Source organism: Ziziphus jujuba, chromosome 8, assembly GCF_031755915.1.
Source record: "Ziziphus jujuba cultivar Dongzao chromosome 8, ASM3175591v1".
Taxonomy (NCBI): domain Eukaryota; kingdom Viridiplantae; phylum Streptophyta; class Magnoliopsida; order Rosales; family Rhamnaceae; genus Ziziphus; species Ziziphus jujuba.
In genome coordinates, this window is record NC_083386.1 from 9,975,536 (window position 1) to 9,993,410 (window position 17,875).

The 17,875-nt window shown below is 33.6% G+C and overlaps 1 pseudogene; it reads left to right on the plus strand.

The window, feature by feature from the left end:
• The first annotated feature begins 10,917 nt into the window (after nucleotides 1-10,917).
• On the plus strand, nucleotides 10,918-17,875 carry LOC107413258 (uncharacterized; annotated as a pseudogene).

The following is a 17,875-nucleotide window of genomic DNA, read 5'->3' on the forward strand; positions in this document are numbered from 1 at the left end:
TTTCTTCTCATAAATGTATATGGGAAATCTTACTTTGATGAATTGCTTTATCGTTGAAAATCTTTGTTCACCTGCTGTGAAGTAAACCGCCCTTGTAATTTTGTAGGAAAATTCCTATAGTTCTCTCCATAAAATGGAAGCTTTTGGGACTACTATGTTTCATGACTTGGTTATTCTGACTTTGGGCTTCCAAACAAAACCAAAAAAACAAAAATAAAATAAAATAAAATAAAAGTGAAAAGATGGAAATCTTAGGATAACCTAACAGTAAAATACTAAAATTTATGTATACTTTTTAAAGAAGGTATTTTGGGTTTAAGTTAATGATCAAATTATTGTAATCTTACATCAACAATAAAACAAAATACAAAAGGAAATTTACATATCTTAAAGAAGATAGAGTTAAAGAATAAATAGATGGCTTTTCATGTAAGTAACACCTATGTAATAAAAAAAAAAATTATGGATAAATGAAGGTTTTCCTCTTTATTTTCCTTTTCTTCTTCTTATTCTTTTTTTTTTTTTTTTCATTTCATGTTTATTAAATTCTTTCGTTTTCAAGCTTCATCATCTTTTAATTTAAAGAGTTGGATTTTATAAATTCAAAACCAGATAAAGTTTTATTTTTTTATACTTATTGAAAATAGGGGATTCCAACTAACTTTAGTTTGCTAAAAAGATTAGTAACATTGCAAGCTTAAGACCTGGCAATAAAATCCCCTCTCCCCAATTTATCAAAAAAAAAAAAAAAGAGAGATTAAAATTGTGTATAGGAAAACGACTCTAAAGTAGTTTGATCTTAGCCTATATATCAAAGAGCCATTCATCTCAATATGACTAGACATGAACATTATTTTCTTTTGGTATGAATTTTGTACATATTTTGTCAAAGCCTTCTCAGCATGATGTAGTCAAATTTGGCATTGATATACTGAAACTTTGAAGATAGAGGGATGGGCCATTTTCGCCACAGTTGATAAACTTATTTATATGATAAAATTCCTTTTTAAATTGAAAAATAATTCTTCAATTATTTAATACCAAAACGATCTTAGTTATCCTATTTTTGGACTTGGGAAAACAAACAAGATTTGATTATGCATATGATAATATATATTGAATACTTAGTACAAGAAATTGTGAGCAGCTACCATCATGTCTTTTTTCATTACTTTTTTTTTTTTTTTGGGGGTAAATGTCTTTTTTCATTACTTAATTAGCCAGTCTTTTCATATATTTTTCATATATGCAAAACATGTACTTCAATATAAATTGGAAATAACAGTGATATATACTATTACAAAGAATCTGATAAGGGTGGAAGCCTTGTATACATGAAATTATTTGGAAAATAATTTGTTGAACGACCTAGAGTGGAAATTTGCATCTACCAGGTGGGTAATTTGTTGATATATATATATACCGGCCCCAAACAGACACCTTCTTCAACATATTCATATATGAGGAAAAGAGAACCTAATTTCTTACTTGATGATCTGAAAAACTTAAATTAGTTGAAAACTTTAGAGAAAATTTTGGTAGTAGCAGAATTTATTATGCTTACACCAGCAAATTGATAACACAGAGTGACACAAGAGATTGCTAACAAATACTTGACCTCTAAGGCAAGCAAAAGTGTCGTGGGACCTTCAAAAATCACCAACAGCCCAAATGAGTCCACAATTGGAATTTGCTATGTTTCTTCCTAAACGGAGATATTTTATTTTATTAGATCATTGTGGATGGATGGTCATACCTGACCACCAATGGACACCAAAACCAACTTCTCAGCTTTCTAAAATGAATCAATTTTTCCTTGCATTTCAGGGTTGTTTGGTTGTCAGGAAAATATATTAGAAATATATGTGCCTATCTTAGTTGAAAATTGAGAAGGGGATCTGAACAGCCCAATTTAAAGACAACGGCATTTGGATGACAAAAATGTCCGGCAAAATCCAATCGCCATTATCTTTTTGAGCTGCTTCGAAACTTGGGCCGTGACAGAGCAGAAATGAGGATGCATTCCCTATAATTTATTTATTTTTAATATGTATTCATTTTTAAACTTTAATGTAATTTTTATTTGAATATATATTATATAATTGCATATTGTTATATTAAAAAAATATATATTTATATTTAATTATTTTTTGTATTAAAACATTAAAAACGGATTTTTAAAGAATTATTTTTATGGAAAAATGGAATCCCTTTGTCTCTGTCTTTCTTATTCGGATGAGAACAAAATAGATGTTAGGAGCTCTTAGCCAAAAAAGTTAAATATACATGTATAAGCAATAACATCGTTTAAAAGAAATTATAGCAATTGATTGAAGAAAAAAAAAATTTAATATGTATTTACTATAGAATTATATTCATATCAAAATAATTTTACAATTTTAATATTAAAGTCTTATTTATTAATATTTAAATTATATTAAAGTTTATAATTTATAATATAGATATATTAAAATTTTATTTAAAAAATTTATGAATCATATTAACATAATTAATAAATATAATTCTAAATACTAAACATTTAAAATAAAAATACAGAAAAAAAAAAAAAACTGGGACGTTAACCCAAATATTAGTGACAACTGACATTTAATGTTAAATATATTTCCTATAACATTTTACGTTTAGTTGTTAGCGGTGTATTATTTAGAAAATTTTAAAATGGTGCTCAAAGATTTAATATACAAAATTTCAAAATAAAGAAGGACCGGACAAAATAATGTACGAAGCGCAGAAAGACAGCGATCACTCAGTTTCGTAAAGTCAGAAGGGTATAAGTTCAACGTCATAGTCAAATCTTACATAAAGATCGTCCCACGTGTAAACCATATGGCCAAAAGCAGTTTTCTTTGATCGAACTTTTTTCATATTATTTTATTTATTTTTTGTGATGTGGACCTACAATTCCCACGTGTGAGAATCATGTGGTTTCCTTTGACTATACAAGCCTAGGTCTCGTTGATGTTTCAACCCCGAAACTTTAACTCTTGCTGTTTTCTTTTGGCCAATCAACTTCAACTTTTTCTGTGAAAATATGATTTTATTTTGTTGTTTAAAATTTTATTAGATATGAATAGAATAAATGATTTTTTTAAAAAAATAAATTTAATTGAATATAAATTAATAATATAAGGCCACATATCATTTAATGTATATTTTGATAGATACAGGAGATATATCCAATTTGAAATTTAAAAATATTTAAAAATTTAAATATATTTAATTTAAATTTTAAATGGTTCAATATAAATATAATAATATTTAATTCAGATTTTTATAGATTTTATAAAAATCCAATAAAATCCAGATGTATTTATTTAGAATTTTGTAAATTTTTTTTAAAATTTTAAAAATATTCAAAAAGTCATTGATTTTAAAAGATTTTAAAAAATGATAAGTTTTAATGAATTTAAAAAATTTTTAAAAATAAATTATGAAGAAAATTATCAATATAAAATACAATCTTAACCTTAAATATTTTGTTGGGTTATTATGAATTTTTTATTAAATATATAGAATTTCATAATAATTTATCAAAAATTTCAAACTATAACTCATTTTAAATTTATTATATTTTAAATTGAATGCACCTCTAATTGATATTTTTAATATTATTCAATAATTAATTTTCTTAATGACTACAGTTTCTTTTTTCCTTAAAAAAAAAGAAGACAATGCTTTTGAATATTATGACATTCTTTTTGTGGTGCAACTAAAATAACCAATAAAAATTTACAGAATTATACATGAAAGTAATGAATTTGGTCATCAAATGGCTTGTGTTAGCCATTAAATATATAATTTGCATTTGCCCTAATTCAAAAGTTTCCCTTAATGTACTTATTTTATTTTATTGTTTTGATATTTGGAGATGGAAAATTGAAATTTGAATTATTTTTCAATAAGACAGAGGCTTCCTAATCCCTGAGGATCAGTGAACAATGATGAATAATTCGTATTAATTCATTTGTGCTGATTGGGAAATTTCGTTAACTCAATGCGCTTTCTTTTTTTTGTCTTCATGTAAATTAACTAAGTTTTTTATTATTATTATTTTTTTTGGTTGCTAAAATGAAATTCAACTGCATACTTGAAGATAATAAGTATAAGCTATATGTGTACCTTTTTCCTTTTCAACTAAATCATTTGAGAATCCTAGCATTACAATTTAAGTTTAATTAATTTTGTTAACTTGTGAATGGCTATAATTAACGTACTTATTTTATATATATATATATATATATATGAAAATTCTATGGTGAGGATGGTCCGCATGAGAACTACAGTATTAAGGATCGTAGTATTAATGATGGTTTTTCAGAGTATTAACGAAGGTTTTTTAGAAAATCATCACCAATACTATGAAAAATCATTATTAATACTGTGATTCGCATTAGGACTGTTCACATCATAGATGAACTGTATATGTATATATTTATATAGGATACTGGGGAGGCAGAGTAGGATTTTGCTTCTGATGATACGAAAATGCTATTGAAGAAAAACAATTACGTACGAAAAAGCTTTAGAGGTCTAAAGGCTCCACGGTCCTCGCCCACTCGGCTGTCCAAAGATGACATATGTCTCAAACTGTAGAAGATAGACCGATAATGGGCCACCGCCACTAGACTTGATGAACTATGATATGATATTTTTAGCGATATATAAATATATAGATATAATATTTTTTCATGATAAAATTCCTTTATATTGAAAAACAACTCTTCAATAATTTAGCACTAAGACGATCTTTATCCATTTTTTTGACTTACAAGAACAAACAAAATTTGATTACGTATAATAATAATAAAACTAATAAGATAATATATTAAATTCATAGTAAAAGAAATTGTCAATAGCTACTATGTCTTTTCAAAATTTTTCATAGGTACAAAACAGGTACTTCGAATTGGTAATGTCCCTACGGCACAGTTCTGTAATAAAAGTCATTGTTTCTTTGGCATCCTTTAATATCAAATCTACATAAATATATATATATATATATATATATATATATATATATATATAATCTGATAACAGTAAAACCCTTGCATTAAATGAAATTATTTGGAAAAAAAAAAAATTTTGTTGAAATACCCTAGAGTGAAAATTTGGAAATTTGTCTCTGATAGCCATATTAGGTCTGAATTTCGGATTCTTATTGGATCTCCCTTGACAATGGGCTGTGGTTGTGTATTCTATCCATAAAGCTTAGAAATTTGTTTTTCAATTTGACAAGTTTTGGTTGTGTTTGATGATTATATTTTCTTCTTGTTTTGCTTTTCCTTAATTAACCATACTTATATATGAATAACCCTTTAAGTTGTAAATATATTAGTATAACTCTTGTTCTAGGTGAACTTTCTGCTGCAATATTTTAGTATAAACCTCAAAATACCTAATAACCAATAAACCAAAAGATGCCCAAATTATAAAAAGATGATTTTTTTTTTCTTAAAAGCCACGAATTAATAATAAGAGAAAGAAAAGTGTGAAAGATGGAAAACAAAAAAATTGGAAAAATAAACTTTAACTTTTTTCGTTCTCTCTTTGATTGCGTTTAATCAATGGAAGAAAATCAAAGTACAATTATGCACACACATTGGGTTCTTTCATTTTTCCATTACATTACCTATTGGTTAAGTCTTGGTAATCAAATGAACATGGACTGCGGTTGTGTTTGATGATTTTTAACTACTTGTTATTTTGATTATCAAAGCAAACAATCCACACTTTTTTACATTTTGAAATTGGAATTTTTTTATAAACTCTTTGGGATAAATCTTTCTCTGTCAAGGAGATGGAATCCATTATATTGTGTAAAAGAAAACACTAGTTCACAGCTAGAACTGAATTACGGTATCTTCTTGCACAAGCAACTCAAAAACAATCCTATGCTAGGATTGTAGTGAAAAATAAGGAGTCAGGATTGCAATAAAAATGAAATCTGATAGTTTCAAATCCCAAAAGCACTTTGAAACAAGAAAGGAGTCCGTGGTTGCAGGTATCAGTATCTGAATTGAAAAAGACTGAAATGGTCATGTAGAGCTAGAATAGTATTTACAACCAAAAAGCTTCCCGTTAATCAATCACCTAAACTTTACTTTAGAGAAGTTAAAAAAAATAAAAATAAAAATGAAAAATGAAAAAGAAAAGACCTGCAATGTAGAGAACTTGGAAACGAAAGATTTATCACAAGTCAGTTAAAATAAGGGAAACAAAATAAGTTTCTAGCATACCAAAAGCAGAGAATGAGAGTATCACATTTACATTTTTGAGTTTGTAAGAAAAATTACATTTACATGTGATTTTTCCCTGTTTGTTTCTCACGTGCATTTTGTTTACATCTCTTTATAACTAATTCATGGTCATTCATGAGTTTGCACAATATTTACTAAAAGCAAAAGCAAAAGAAATGAAGTACCTGTCTATACGTGAGAGATTGTAATTTTAGAAAATGCAGAAATGATCAATCTTATGTGATGAATGTGATGGATGGCAGGCCAATCTTCCCCTACCCCTTTCTGACGTTGTGGCTTCAGCAAATGCCATCTCCAGATACTGGGAAATAGATGTTGGCAGCCTTTCTTCTGGGTAGCACTGGAGCTCTAGGCATTCATGAAATGGTAAATATTTTTTGAGACTTAGCAAAGACTTGGAAAGATCTTAGCAAGTAGGATCTTGGTGGATCTTAGGGACGTACCACTCGTAATAATGAAAGGAGGGTTTGTCAAATTCTTGTTGGAATCACCGATGATGGTGGTTAAACAACTGGCTAGCACTATTTTTCAAAATACCGAATAGTTAAAAAACCAAAAGATGACCAAAAATTTAATAATAAGAAGAAGAAATAAAAGCATGAAAGATGGAAAGCAATGTTTCTTGGACCCTTTGTGTTTTCACTTTTTTCCTTTCCTCTCTTTCATTGCTATTAATTTATGGGAGAAAATAAAAATTAATCAACAGCATTCAATAGAATTATTCATAGATGTATAAACAGATTATGGATACAAAAGTGATTATTGTCCAAGTTTTGGAAATAAAACGTATTGTCCAAGTTTTGGGAATAAAACGAACATAGCAAAAAAGAAAAATCTGGTTTAGAGTTTTAACGCTAGCTCTTGGATGTATCACAATTGAGAGCCTTTGGATTCAATTCAACATACTACATAAAGTAGAATATGTGACTAATTTCATCAGTAATCTATTGGGGATTGTGGGATTTGAATTCTTAATCATTGTAGGAGGAAATAGTAGCTATGCCACTAACTCTATTGGCTCCTGATCATCTTCACCCTTTAATTCCATGCTTCACACTTTGAGTCACGACCAAGCAACTGACTAGCCATATCTTGAATAAAAAGATGAACAATTAACACAGACTTAAACAGAGAGAGTGATACAATAACAGTAAAGCAAGTAGATTAGATTAGTTGATATATATCAGCTGGATTTTCAATACTTACTTGAGTTGCTTACTCGTCAAGCAAAGTAAGTTTTTATTGCCCGTATTAACTAGTTCCTCCAGAATTTTTATTATCCACTTACTTAATTTGCCTACTCCTCAAGCAAAAGTAAATTGGATTGAATGCTTACTTGAATTGCTTCCTGCTATCTGTATTATCTCGTTACTCAAGCAAATTAGAACTTTTATTTATCTAGTTACTCAAGCAAATTAGAACTTTTATTTATCCGCTTACTTGAGTTGCTTAGTCCTCAAGCAAAGTTTTTACCATCAATTCTACTTCCTTTAGAATTCGCACTCAACCCAAATTGCCGCACCGCTTTTTCAAACCTATACATAGACAGAGAGCTCACCACACAAAAAGGTATATTACTCAAATAGTTAGACAAAGAAGGAGAAAAAGAAAAAGGAGAGAGAAGAGAGGATTCAGAATGGCTTTGGACTACTACAGCTTTCTGAACGTGAAGAGGAAAGCCAGCGACGATGAATTGAAGAGGGCGTACAAGAGGCAGGCGTTGATATGGCATCCAGACAAGAACCCGGCCAGCAAACGATCTGAGGCCGAGAAGAAGTTCAAGCAGATCTCCGAGGTCTACGAAGTCCTCGGTGACCCTCGCAAGCGTCTGATCTATGATGTGGAAGCAATCAAGTCCGTCCAATTTCCTCCTCCACGTCCTTCTTCTTCCTGTGCGCCTGCTGCTGCTTCTTCAAGATGCCATCAGAAGCACCACAATCGGCAGAAGCATCCGGACATTGTCAAGTTACGTGTTTTTGGTGAAGAAGGTTTATGGGTACGCGTACACCCTACCAATTGTAATTGAGTTTTTCTCTTTTCCTGTTTTTTTGACCATTTAGACTTGTGAGGGATACCTACGTTTTGCCGGTACTCTTTTTCCTTATTTGAGGTTTTCCCATTTAGGGTTTTTTTCTTAATAAGGTTTTAATGAGGCCGGTGGTATTCCCTTGAGGTCTTTTGGTCGGTTTGTCCTTCTTGGACTCGATTTCAGTTGTACTTGACTGACTTTGTATCGTATTTGATTTAATGGATGGTATTGGTAGTAGGAGGGGTGCCAACCTAGTTGGGATGTCTCCTTTCAAGTAACTACTGTATATGCAAAATTCATCTTCTTATTCTTATTCTTATTATTTTTATGCTTTATTATTAATAATTCTAATTAACTTGATTTCATATTTATTATTATTGAAAATGGGAGAATGAACCAAGTTAATTGGTTTGAGGTTAAAAAGGGCCGGTCTAAAGGGTTGAAGAATCAAATTAACTATCATTAAATTAGAATGTTCTATAATAAAACAGGTACTTCAATATAAATTGGAAATGTCCCTACGGCACAGTTCTATAATAAAAGTCATTATTTTTTGGCATCCTTTAATATCAAATATATATATATATATATATATATAAAATCTGATAACAGTAGAACCCTTGCATTAAATGAAATTATTTGGAAAAAAATTTGTTGAAATACCCTGGAGTGGAAATTTGTATCTACCAAGTGGGTTATATTTGTTAGATGGCCAACTTCTTCAACATATTCATATAATTACTGTGGATGAGCTTCTTTTTTCCCCCCTCATAAAGATTTCAGAATGAGGTTGTAAAGAAAAGAGAACCTAACGTTCTTACTAATGATCTGAAAAACTTAAATTACTTGAAACTTTATAGAAAATTTTGGTAATAGTGGAATTTGTTACGCTTCACAACAGTAATTAATTGATAACGAGAGTGAAACAACAGAACGTCATCAAATACTTGACCTCTAAGGCACGTAAAAGTGTTGTGGGACCTTAAAAAATCACCAACGGCCCATTTGAGTCCACAATTGAATTTACTACACGTATTCCTAAATGGAGGTATTGTACCTGAACAGAGCAAAAGCACCGAAACCAGATTCTCAGCTTTATAAAAAGAGCCAAATTTTCCTGCATTTTATGTGCATATGTTATTGGAAAATTTTTAGCAACAAAAAAAAAAAAAAAAAAAAATAGTGGAAAATTGATAAGGGGATATAAAAACAGCCCAACTTAAAAAAATAATGGCATTCTCGGTGACAAAAAAATGTCCATAATATCATTCTATACTTGTATGTTGTTCTCTTTTTTGTAAATATTTATGTATTAATAATATTTATATAAAAATATTCAAAATTACATATTTTTTAATCTTATTTTGTGGAAAAATTGAATATTCCGTTTGTCAGTCCCACTCCATCTCGAAGTAAGGAATGGCATGAGAACAAAGTACTTTTTTTTTTTTTTTTTTTGGGTAATTAGAACAAGGCACATATTAGGAGTAATACATTAAAAAAAAATTAGGAGTAATAGTTTTTAAAATATTACTATCAACAAAAAGAGGGTTTCAAAATACTGTACTATTGATAGAACCATAGTTAAAATGAAATTATGAACAATTAATAGAAAAAAATGAAAATTTTGATTCAAATTTTTAGTATACGCTTATTTAATCAAATAATTATCTACCGATCAAATAATGCATATTATATATAATATAAAATTTTGGTCTGCTATATATTTTTTTTAATGTTAAATATAATTTCCTACAACATGTTTTGTTGAGTTGTCACTACGGTATTATTTTCAAATTTTTAAATTGGTGCTCAATTTAACTTTAATATATAAAATTTCGAAATAAATTAAGTAGAATCGGACAACATGTACAAACTGCGGACAGACATCGCTTAGTTTCGAAAAGTCAGAAGGGTATAAGTTCAATGTCATGGTCAAATCTTACGCAAAGATCGTGCCACGTGTAAGCCATCCGGTGCTGTGTTGTCACCTCTAATAATAAATAAAGGACTATTGGGAAGGGACCCACTGTCCCCACGTGTGAGAATATGTAGTTTCCTTTGACTATAGAAACCTTGGTGTCGTTGATGTTTCAACCACGAAACTTTAACGGTTGCTGTGAAAAGTTTATTGGTATGGCCAAATTAGTATTAGAGTTGTCACCAATTAATTATAATAATTATTTTTATTAGTTCATTAACAGGATTTCCATTCAGTACTTTCAAATTCAAACCACGTTCTGCGTGAATGATTAATTTTCATAATCATTGTAGTTTTTCTTTTTAAAGAAAAAACAAAAAAATAATAAAAATAAAAATAATGCTTTTGAATATTGTGGCATTCTTTTTGTGCCGCAAATTGACTTAAACCAATAAAAATTTACCGTATCATATATCTAAAAGTAATAAATTTGGTCATGAAATGGGGTTTGTGTTGAAAGAACGCCATTTGAATATATAATTTGTATTTGTCCTGATCATCGGAAAATTACGTTTAATGCACTTATTTGAATAAGTGGCATTGGATTTCGTTAATTTAATGCACTTTATTGTCTATAAAAATGAAAGAAAGGACATCCCAATATAAAAATTAGAAAGGAATATTGCAAAATGAGAAGAAAATTGGAGAAGATGGAACATTCAACTATTAGGACCAATGTCATAAACATGCACATTCCATCAACAGGAAAAAGGTAGTTAGAAGGTAGTGCTATTCCTTCATGGCTTCCCTGAGCTCTGGTACTCATGGCTACACCAGCTCATCTCCTTCGCCTCCCTCGGTTTCCATACTATTGCGCCGGACCTCCGCGGCCACGGAGACTCCAACACGCCACCAAACCTTGAATCTTAAACAACACTCCACATGGTGACCTCACTGGGCTTCTTCATCTGGGTCTCCAGCAGGTGTTTTTGGTGGGCCATATATGGAAGCTGGAATAGCATGGTACTTGAGCTTGGTCAGTCCTGACAGGGTCAAGGCCTTGGTCAACCTCAGCATCGCCCTCCTTCTCAGGAACCCAGAAATCAAATTTGTTGAGGGGTTCACGGCTTTGTATGGCGATGATTACTATTTCTGCAGGTTTCAGATATATGTTTACATTAAATTATAAGAATGAATTTGTAATTACATTATTCAATCATTGTAATTAATGATTTTATATTTATATATATCTATATATATGTACTCACATATTATTGTTACCCTATCATCATGTAAATGTTGTTTTATAGGTCTTTTATATGTGTACCTGTTACGGAATTGGGAGAAAAACAAATAGCAACGGAAACAAAAGAAAGCGAAGAACAAACACACAATTAACGTGGAAACCCTTGACGGGAAAAACCACGGGCAGGGAGAAGCAAATCCAATATCGAAAGATTGGTACAAAAGGTGAGCCTGACTGCGCGATACCTTCTAACCCTAATTTCAGCCGAAAACCAAAAATATATAGTACATAAGAAACCCTAAAATTGAACAGGTACATAAGAAACCCTATCGGCCCGAGACCTTCGCTTCCACCACAGAGCCCCAAATTTTTCTCCAAAATTTAGTTTTACCAAATGGGTCACACCGCGAACTTTTCGGGTCGGGTCAACAAGAATTCGGGTCACAAACTCTAACAATCTCCACCTTGACACGAATTCCATATAAGGAATGAAAAATATACAAAACTCCAATCTTCGATAAAAGTTGCCATCCTCTTCCACAAAAACCCCTAAAGGCAAAGCTTAACAACAAACACCAACCAAGTCCAAGCAATGCTCAAACTTGGCTACTGGAAGTGCCTTGGTCATCATGTCAGCAGGATTATCATGAGTACTCACCTTGCTGACAACAATATCTCCACGAGCAATAACATCACGTACAAAATGATACCGAACATCTATATGTTTTGTCCTCTCGTGAAACATCTGATCCTTAGTGAGATAGATAGCACTCTGACTATCACAATTGATGACCGTACTCTCCTGCTCAGAGCTCAACTCACCTATCAACGCCCTTAACCAAATAGCTTTTTTCACCGCTTCAGCTATAGCCATATATTTAGCTTCTGTAGTTGATAGTGCAACTGTTGCTTGCAAAACAGACTTCCAACTGATAGAAATATCTCCAAGAGTAAATACATAACCAGTAGTGGACCTCCTTCTATCAAGGTCCCCAGCAAAATCTGCATCAACATATCCACGTACACCCTCCTTACTTCCACCAAACTCTAAACAAGTGTTAGTAGTGCCTCTCAAGTACCTTAGAATCCACTTGACAGCTTGCCAGTGTTGTTTGCCAGGATTAGCCATATACCGGCTCACAACACTAACAGCATGTGCAATGTCAGGACGGGTACACACCATAGCATACATCAAACTACCAACAGCACTAGAATAAGGAACATGTGACATATACTCAATATCTCTATCCGACTGTGGTGACATATCAGCAGACAATCTAAAATGAGTAGCTAATGGAGTACTTACAGGTTTAGCGTTCTTCATTCCAAAACGCTCCAGAACTTTCTCAACAAAAGATCTTTGAGTCAAGAAAAGTTTACCTGCAGATCTATCTCTCTCAATCTCCATACCAAGAATCTTCTTTGCCACTCCCAAATCTTTCATCTCAAATTCACCACTCAATTCTGCTTTCAATCTGTTGATATCGGATTTCTTCTTGGCCACTATCAGCATATCATCAACATAAAGCAACAAATAGATAAATGAGCCATCTTCCAACTTCCTAAAATACACACAGCTATCATATTGGCTTCTAGAATAGCCATGGCTAAACATAAACCCATCAAACCGCTTGTACCACTGACGAGGGGATTGCTTCAAACCATACAAGGACCTTTTCAGCAAACACACATGATCCTCTTTTCCTTCAACCTCGAAACCTTCGGGTTGCTGCATATAAATTGTCTCCTCAAGCTCACCATGCAAGAAAGCGGTCTTCACATCTAGTTGCTCCAACTCTAAATCATGCATAGCAACTAGCGCTAACAAAGCACGAATAGAAGTATGTTTAACGACAGGGGAAAATATATCATTAAAATCAACTCCCTGTACCTGTGAATACCCCTTCGCTACTAAACGTGCTTTGTACCTCGCATCTTCAACACCAGGAATGCCTTCTTTCTTTTTGTAGACCCACTTGCATCCCACAATCTTCTTACCCTCTGGAGGTAATGCTAACTCCCAAGTGTGGTTCTTATGAAGCGACTCCACCTCTTCCTGCATAGCAATGTTACACTTTGCAGAATCCTCACATGAGATGGCTTCATAATAGTTGCAAGGATCACTGGGACTCTCGATCTCTTGTGCTGCAACACAAGCAAAAGTGACATAGTCTGCTAAACTAGAGGGCTTCTTGATCTCCCTGCGAGGTCTATCCTTGGCAATCGAATGCTCCTGCACCTCCTCAATTCTCTCTTCTTCCACATGAGTGGGTGTCTCAAATGGGCCTGAAACTGAACCATTCTGTGAAGTACTTACTTCCTCCACCCTAAACTCCACCTGCTTTGGCATACTGTCTGAAACAACGAGCTCATTTTTCGGATGCAGCATTGCCATCTCATCAAACACAACATCCCTGCTAATCACAACCTTAGATGACTTTGGATCAGGAAGCCAAACTCTGTATCCTTTTACACCCTGCGGGTAACCAAGAAATATGCCCTTCTTCGATCTAGGCTCAAGCTTACCATCATTAACATGAACATAGGCAGGGCATCCAAACACCTTCAAATCTAAATAATTAGCAGGTTTTCCAGACCATACCTCTTCAGGAGTCTTGCAATCGATTGTTGCCGATGGAGAACGATTCACCAAGTAGCAAGCTGTAGCAGCTGCTTCTGCCCAAAATTCCTGTGCTAACCCAGAATTCGACAACATGCATCGCACTTTCTCCATAAGAGTTCTGTTCATTCGCTCAGCCACACCATTTTGCTGCGGAGTTCCTCTAACTGTGAGATGTCTAACAATCCCTTCGTTTCTACAAAACTCATTGAAAACACCATCACAGAACTCCAATCCATTATCTGTACGAAGGCGCTTCACCCTTCTTTCCGTCTGCTTCTCTACCAAAGCTTTCCATTGCTTGAAGATAGCAAATACGTCATTCTTGTGCTTCAAGAAATATACCCAGACCTTCTTGGAGAAATCATCAATGAAGGTCAACATATATCTGCCACCAACCTTAGAAGCAGTACGTGCAGGTCCCCAAAGATCTGAATGAATGTAGTCTAGAGTACCTTTGGTTTTGTGAATTCCAGTACTGAAGCTAACTCTCTTCTGCTTCCCAAACACACAATGTTCACAAAACTCCAACTTCGAGATACTCCGATCACCAAGCAAACTCCGTTTGCTCAACATCGCCAAACCTTTCTCACTCATATGGCCCAATCTCATATGCCACAAACGAGTAACATCCGAATCTGACATGGATACTGAAACAGCAGCCGACCCCATTACCATAGAACCCTGTAGCCTGTATAATGTACCAACCAGGCTAGCTTTCATCACCACCAAAGCACCCTTCAGAACCCTTAAAACTCCACCTCCACCAGCAAAAGAACAACCAGACTTGTCCAAAGCAGATAAAGAAATTAAATTTTTAGACATATCTGGAATGTGACGTACCTCAGATAGTGTTCTGATAATTCCATCATGCATCTTCACCCTTACAGTTCCAATGCCGATGACACAGCAAGGATGATCATCTCCCATCAACACAACACCTTTATCCACCGGAACATAAGAAGAGAACCAATCCCTATGGAGACAGATGTGAAACGAACAGGCTGAATCCAAAATCCATCCCTGCTTGCCCGAACTATCCTCAGTCACTGAATAAACATCTCCATCTTCAATTTCCTCATGTGCGACACTGGCTTCGGCATGTTCCTTACTCTTTTCATTATTTTTATTCTGAAGCTTACGACATTCAGTTTTGATGTGCCCCTTTTTCTTACAGTAGTGACAAATAAGGTTTCTGAACCTTGACTTCGATCTTGGCCGACTACCACCATTGTTATTTTGATCTCTAGATGATGTTCTACCTCTAACAATCAAACCCTCTCCTCCGGAACTCCCAAAATTATTGTTATCCGAACTGCTGGTCAACTCCTTATCAAACAACTCCTTAGAATATAAAGAAGCTTTCACGTCCTCCAATTTTAGGGTTTTATTACTGTAAATCAAAGTCTCCCTAAAATTTTTATACGATGGAGGTAAGGAACGCAGTAGCATTAGGACCTGATCTTCATCATCATATTTAATGTCCATGTTCGCCAGATCCAACAAAATAGTAGAAAAGTCATCTATGTGTGTTTTAATAGATGTACCTTCAACCATAGAAAGGGTGTATAGACGGTGCTTCGCAATCAGTTTCGTTGTGAGATTCTTTGTGATGTACAAAGATTCCAACTTGTCCCATAAGTCCTTTGTTGTCTTCTGATCAAGGACCTCTCTCAAAACTTCATTGGACAAGCATAGCTGAATGGTGGATAGGGCACGCTCATCAACCTCGGCTTTCTTTTCGGCATCCCACGAAGACGGCATCTGCTCCTTGCCAACCAACGCCTTGTGTAAACCGTTCTGTGTCAAAATCGCCTTCATCTTGACTTGCCACATGGAGAAACTCATGTTGCGCTCAAATTTCTCAATGTCGAACTTTGTTGCCATGATCGAAAAAGAAAAAAAAATTCCCAAATAGATCGACGCGGCTCTGATACCACTTGTTACGGAATTGGGAGAAAAACAAATAGCAACGGAAACAAAAGAAAGCGAAGAACAAACACACAATTAACGTGGAAACCCTTGACGGGAAAAACCACGGGCAGGGAGAAGCAAATCCAATATCGAAAGATTGGTACAAAAGGTGAGCCTGACTGCGCGATACCTTCTAACCCTAATTTCAGCCGAAAACCAAAAATATATAGTACATAAGAAACCCTAAAATTGAACAGGTACATAAGAAACCCTATCGGCCCGAGACCTCCGCTTCCACCACAGAGCCCCAAATTTTTCTCCAAAATTTAGTTTTACCAAATGGGTCACACCGCGAACTTTTCGGGTCGGGTCAACAAGAATTCGGGTCACAAACTCTAACAGTACCTTTTTTCCTTTTCAATTAAATCATATTAGAATCCAGCTCTTATAGATTAATTAATTTTGCTAAATTGTGAATGGTCAATTTACGTACGTATTACATACATAGGTACCTGGGGAGGCTGAAGAGGATTTTGCTTCTGATGATACAAAAACGCTATTGAAGAAAATTTTTACATCTTTGCCACGTCCTTTAATCATACCAAAGCAAATAGGATTTAGAGGGTTTAAAAGCTCCATAGACCTTGCCCTTTTGGCTGTCCGAAGATGACATAAGTTATTATGCTGCTAAATTCAACAAGATCAGCTTCCCTGGAGGATTGAACTACTATCGATCTTTTGATCTGTATGTTCAATTTCTTAATTGGCTTGCTGCATGCCCTTTCCATTTTACTCAATATGACTTAAAATTAAACTATTTGGTTAATTGTAGATATTATAAAACATTAAAGGAATTAAGCCAAATTTTTTAAACAAAAAAAAAAAATTATGATTTTGGAGCATAGCATGATGTTCCTTAGAAAGCATTAAGTTATGAATTGGAAAGGTTTCGCATATATGTATGATTAGTCTTTGTATACTTGCTTTTGTTGTGGTATGACTGCACATATTAGTAATAATTTATTAATTTGTGATTAATTTTATTTAATTATGGTTTAATATTGCAGAACTTGGTAGCTAACATGGGCATGACTGGGCCAGTGAAGTTCAAAATTGGGGATCAAGATATGTTCTACGTTAATCCTGGGATTAAAGAATATATATACACGAGGGGAGGTTTAGAACAAGTTGTCGTAATGGAAGGAGTTTGTCACGTCCCGTGCAAAAGGAGTAAAACCCTTAAGGTTTAACCGGAAGACTCTACACTCTCCATGAAGATTCAAGAAAAGCCAGGAATATTCTAGAAGATTCAAGAGAAACCTAGACTAATGTAGATGAGAATCTCTCTAGAATACTCCATGTAAATATCTTGTACATAACCCTAGAATAATCTAGAACTCTAACTAAATAGGTGACATGTGTACATATCTAGAACCATGTATTGTTGTGATACGTGCCAAGCCCTCTATATAAAGGGTTGGATTCTCATTTGTAACATATCCAAGAATCCAAAAATTCTACCAATACAAGTATTCTCCACATTCTCTCAAACTCTCCTACTTCCTACTCTCTTACTCTTAGCTTCCGCATTTTGATAGCTTGTGAGCAAGGCTTACTTAGCAAGGGAGGTGCTAAGTGCCGCATGGGAGTATTGGAAAAGTTAGGCCCGTGACAAGTTGCTCACTTTATCAACCAAGAAAAACCACACAAAATCACCACTCACATTTACTTCATTTCCAAGTTCTGAGAGAGGTTGAAGAAACATTATCACTACCCTACCCTAATAAAGTTCTTTCTTCGTATATATCTGAATCTTGTTTGAGAGATTTTCCTTTGTTGCTGCTTTCTTCTTAATAATTGAAACAGT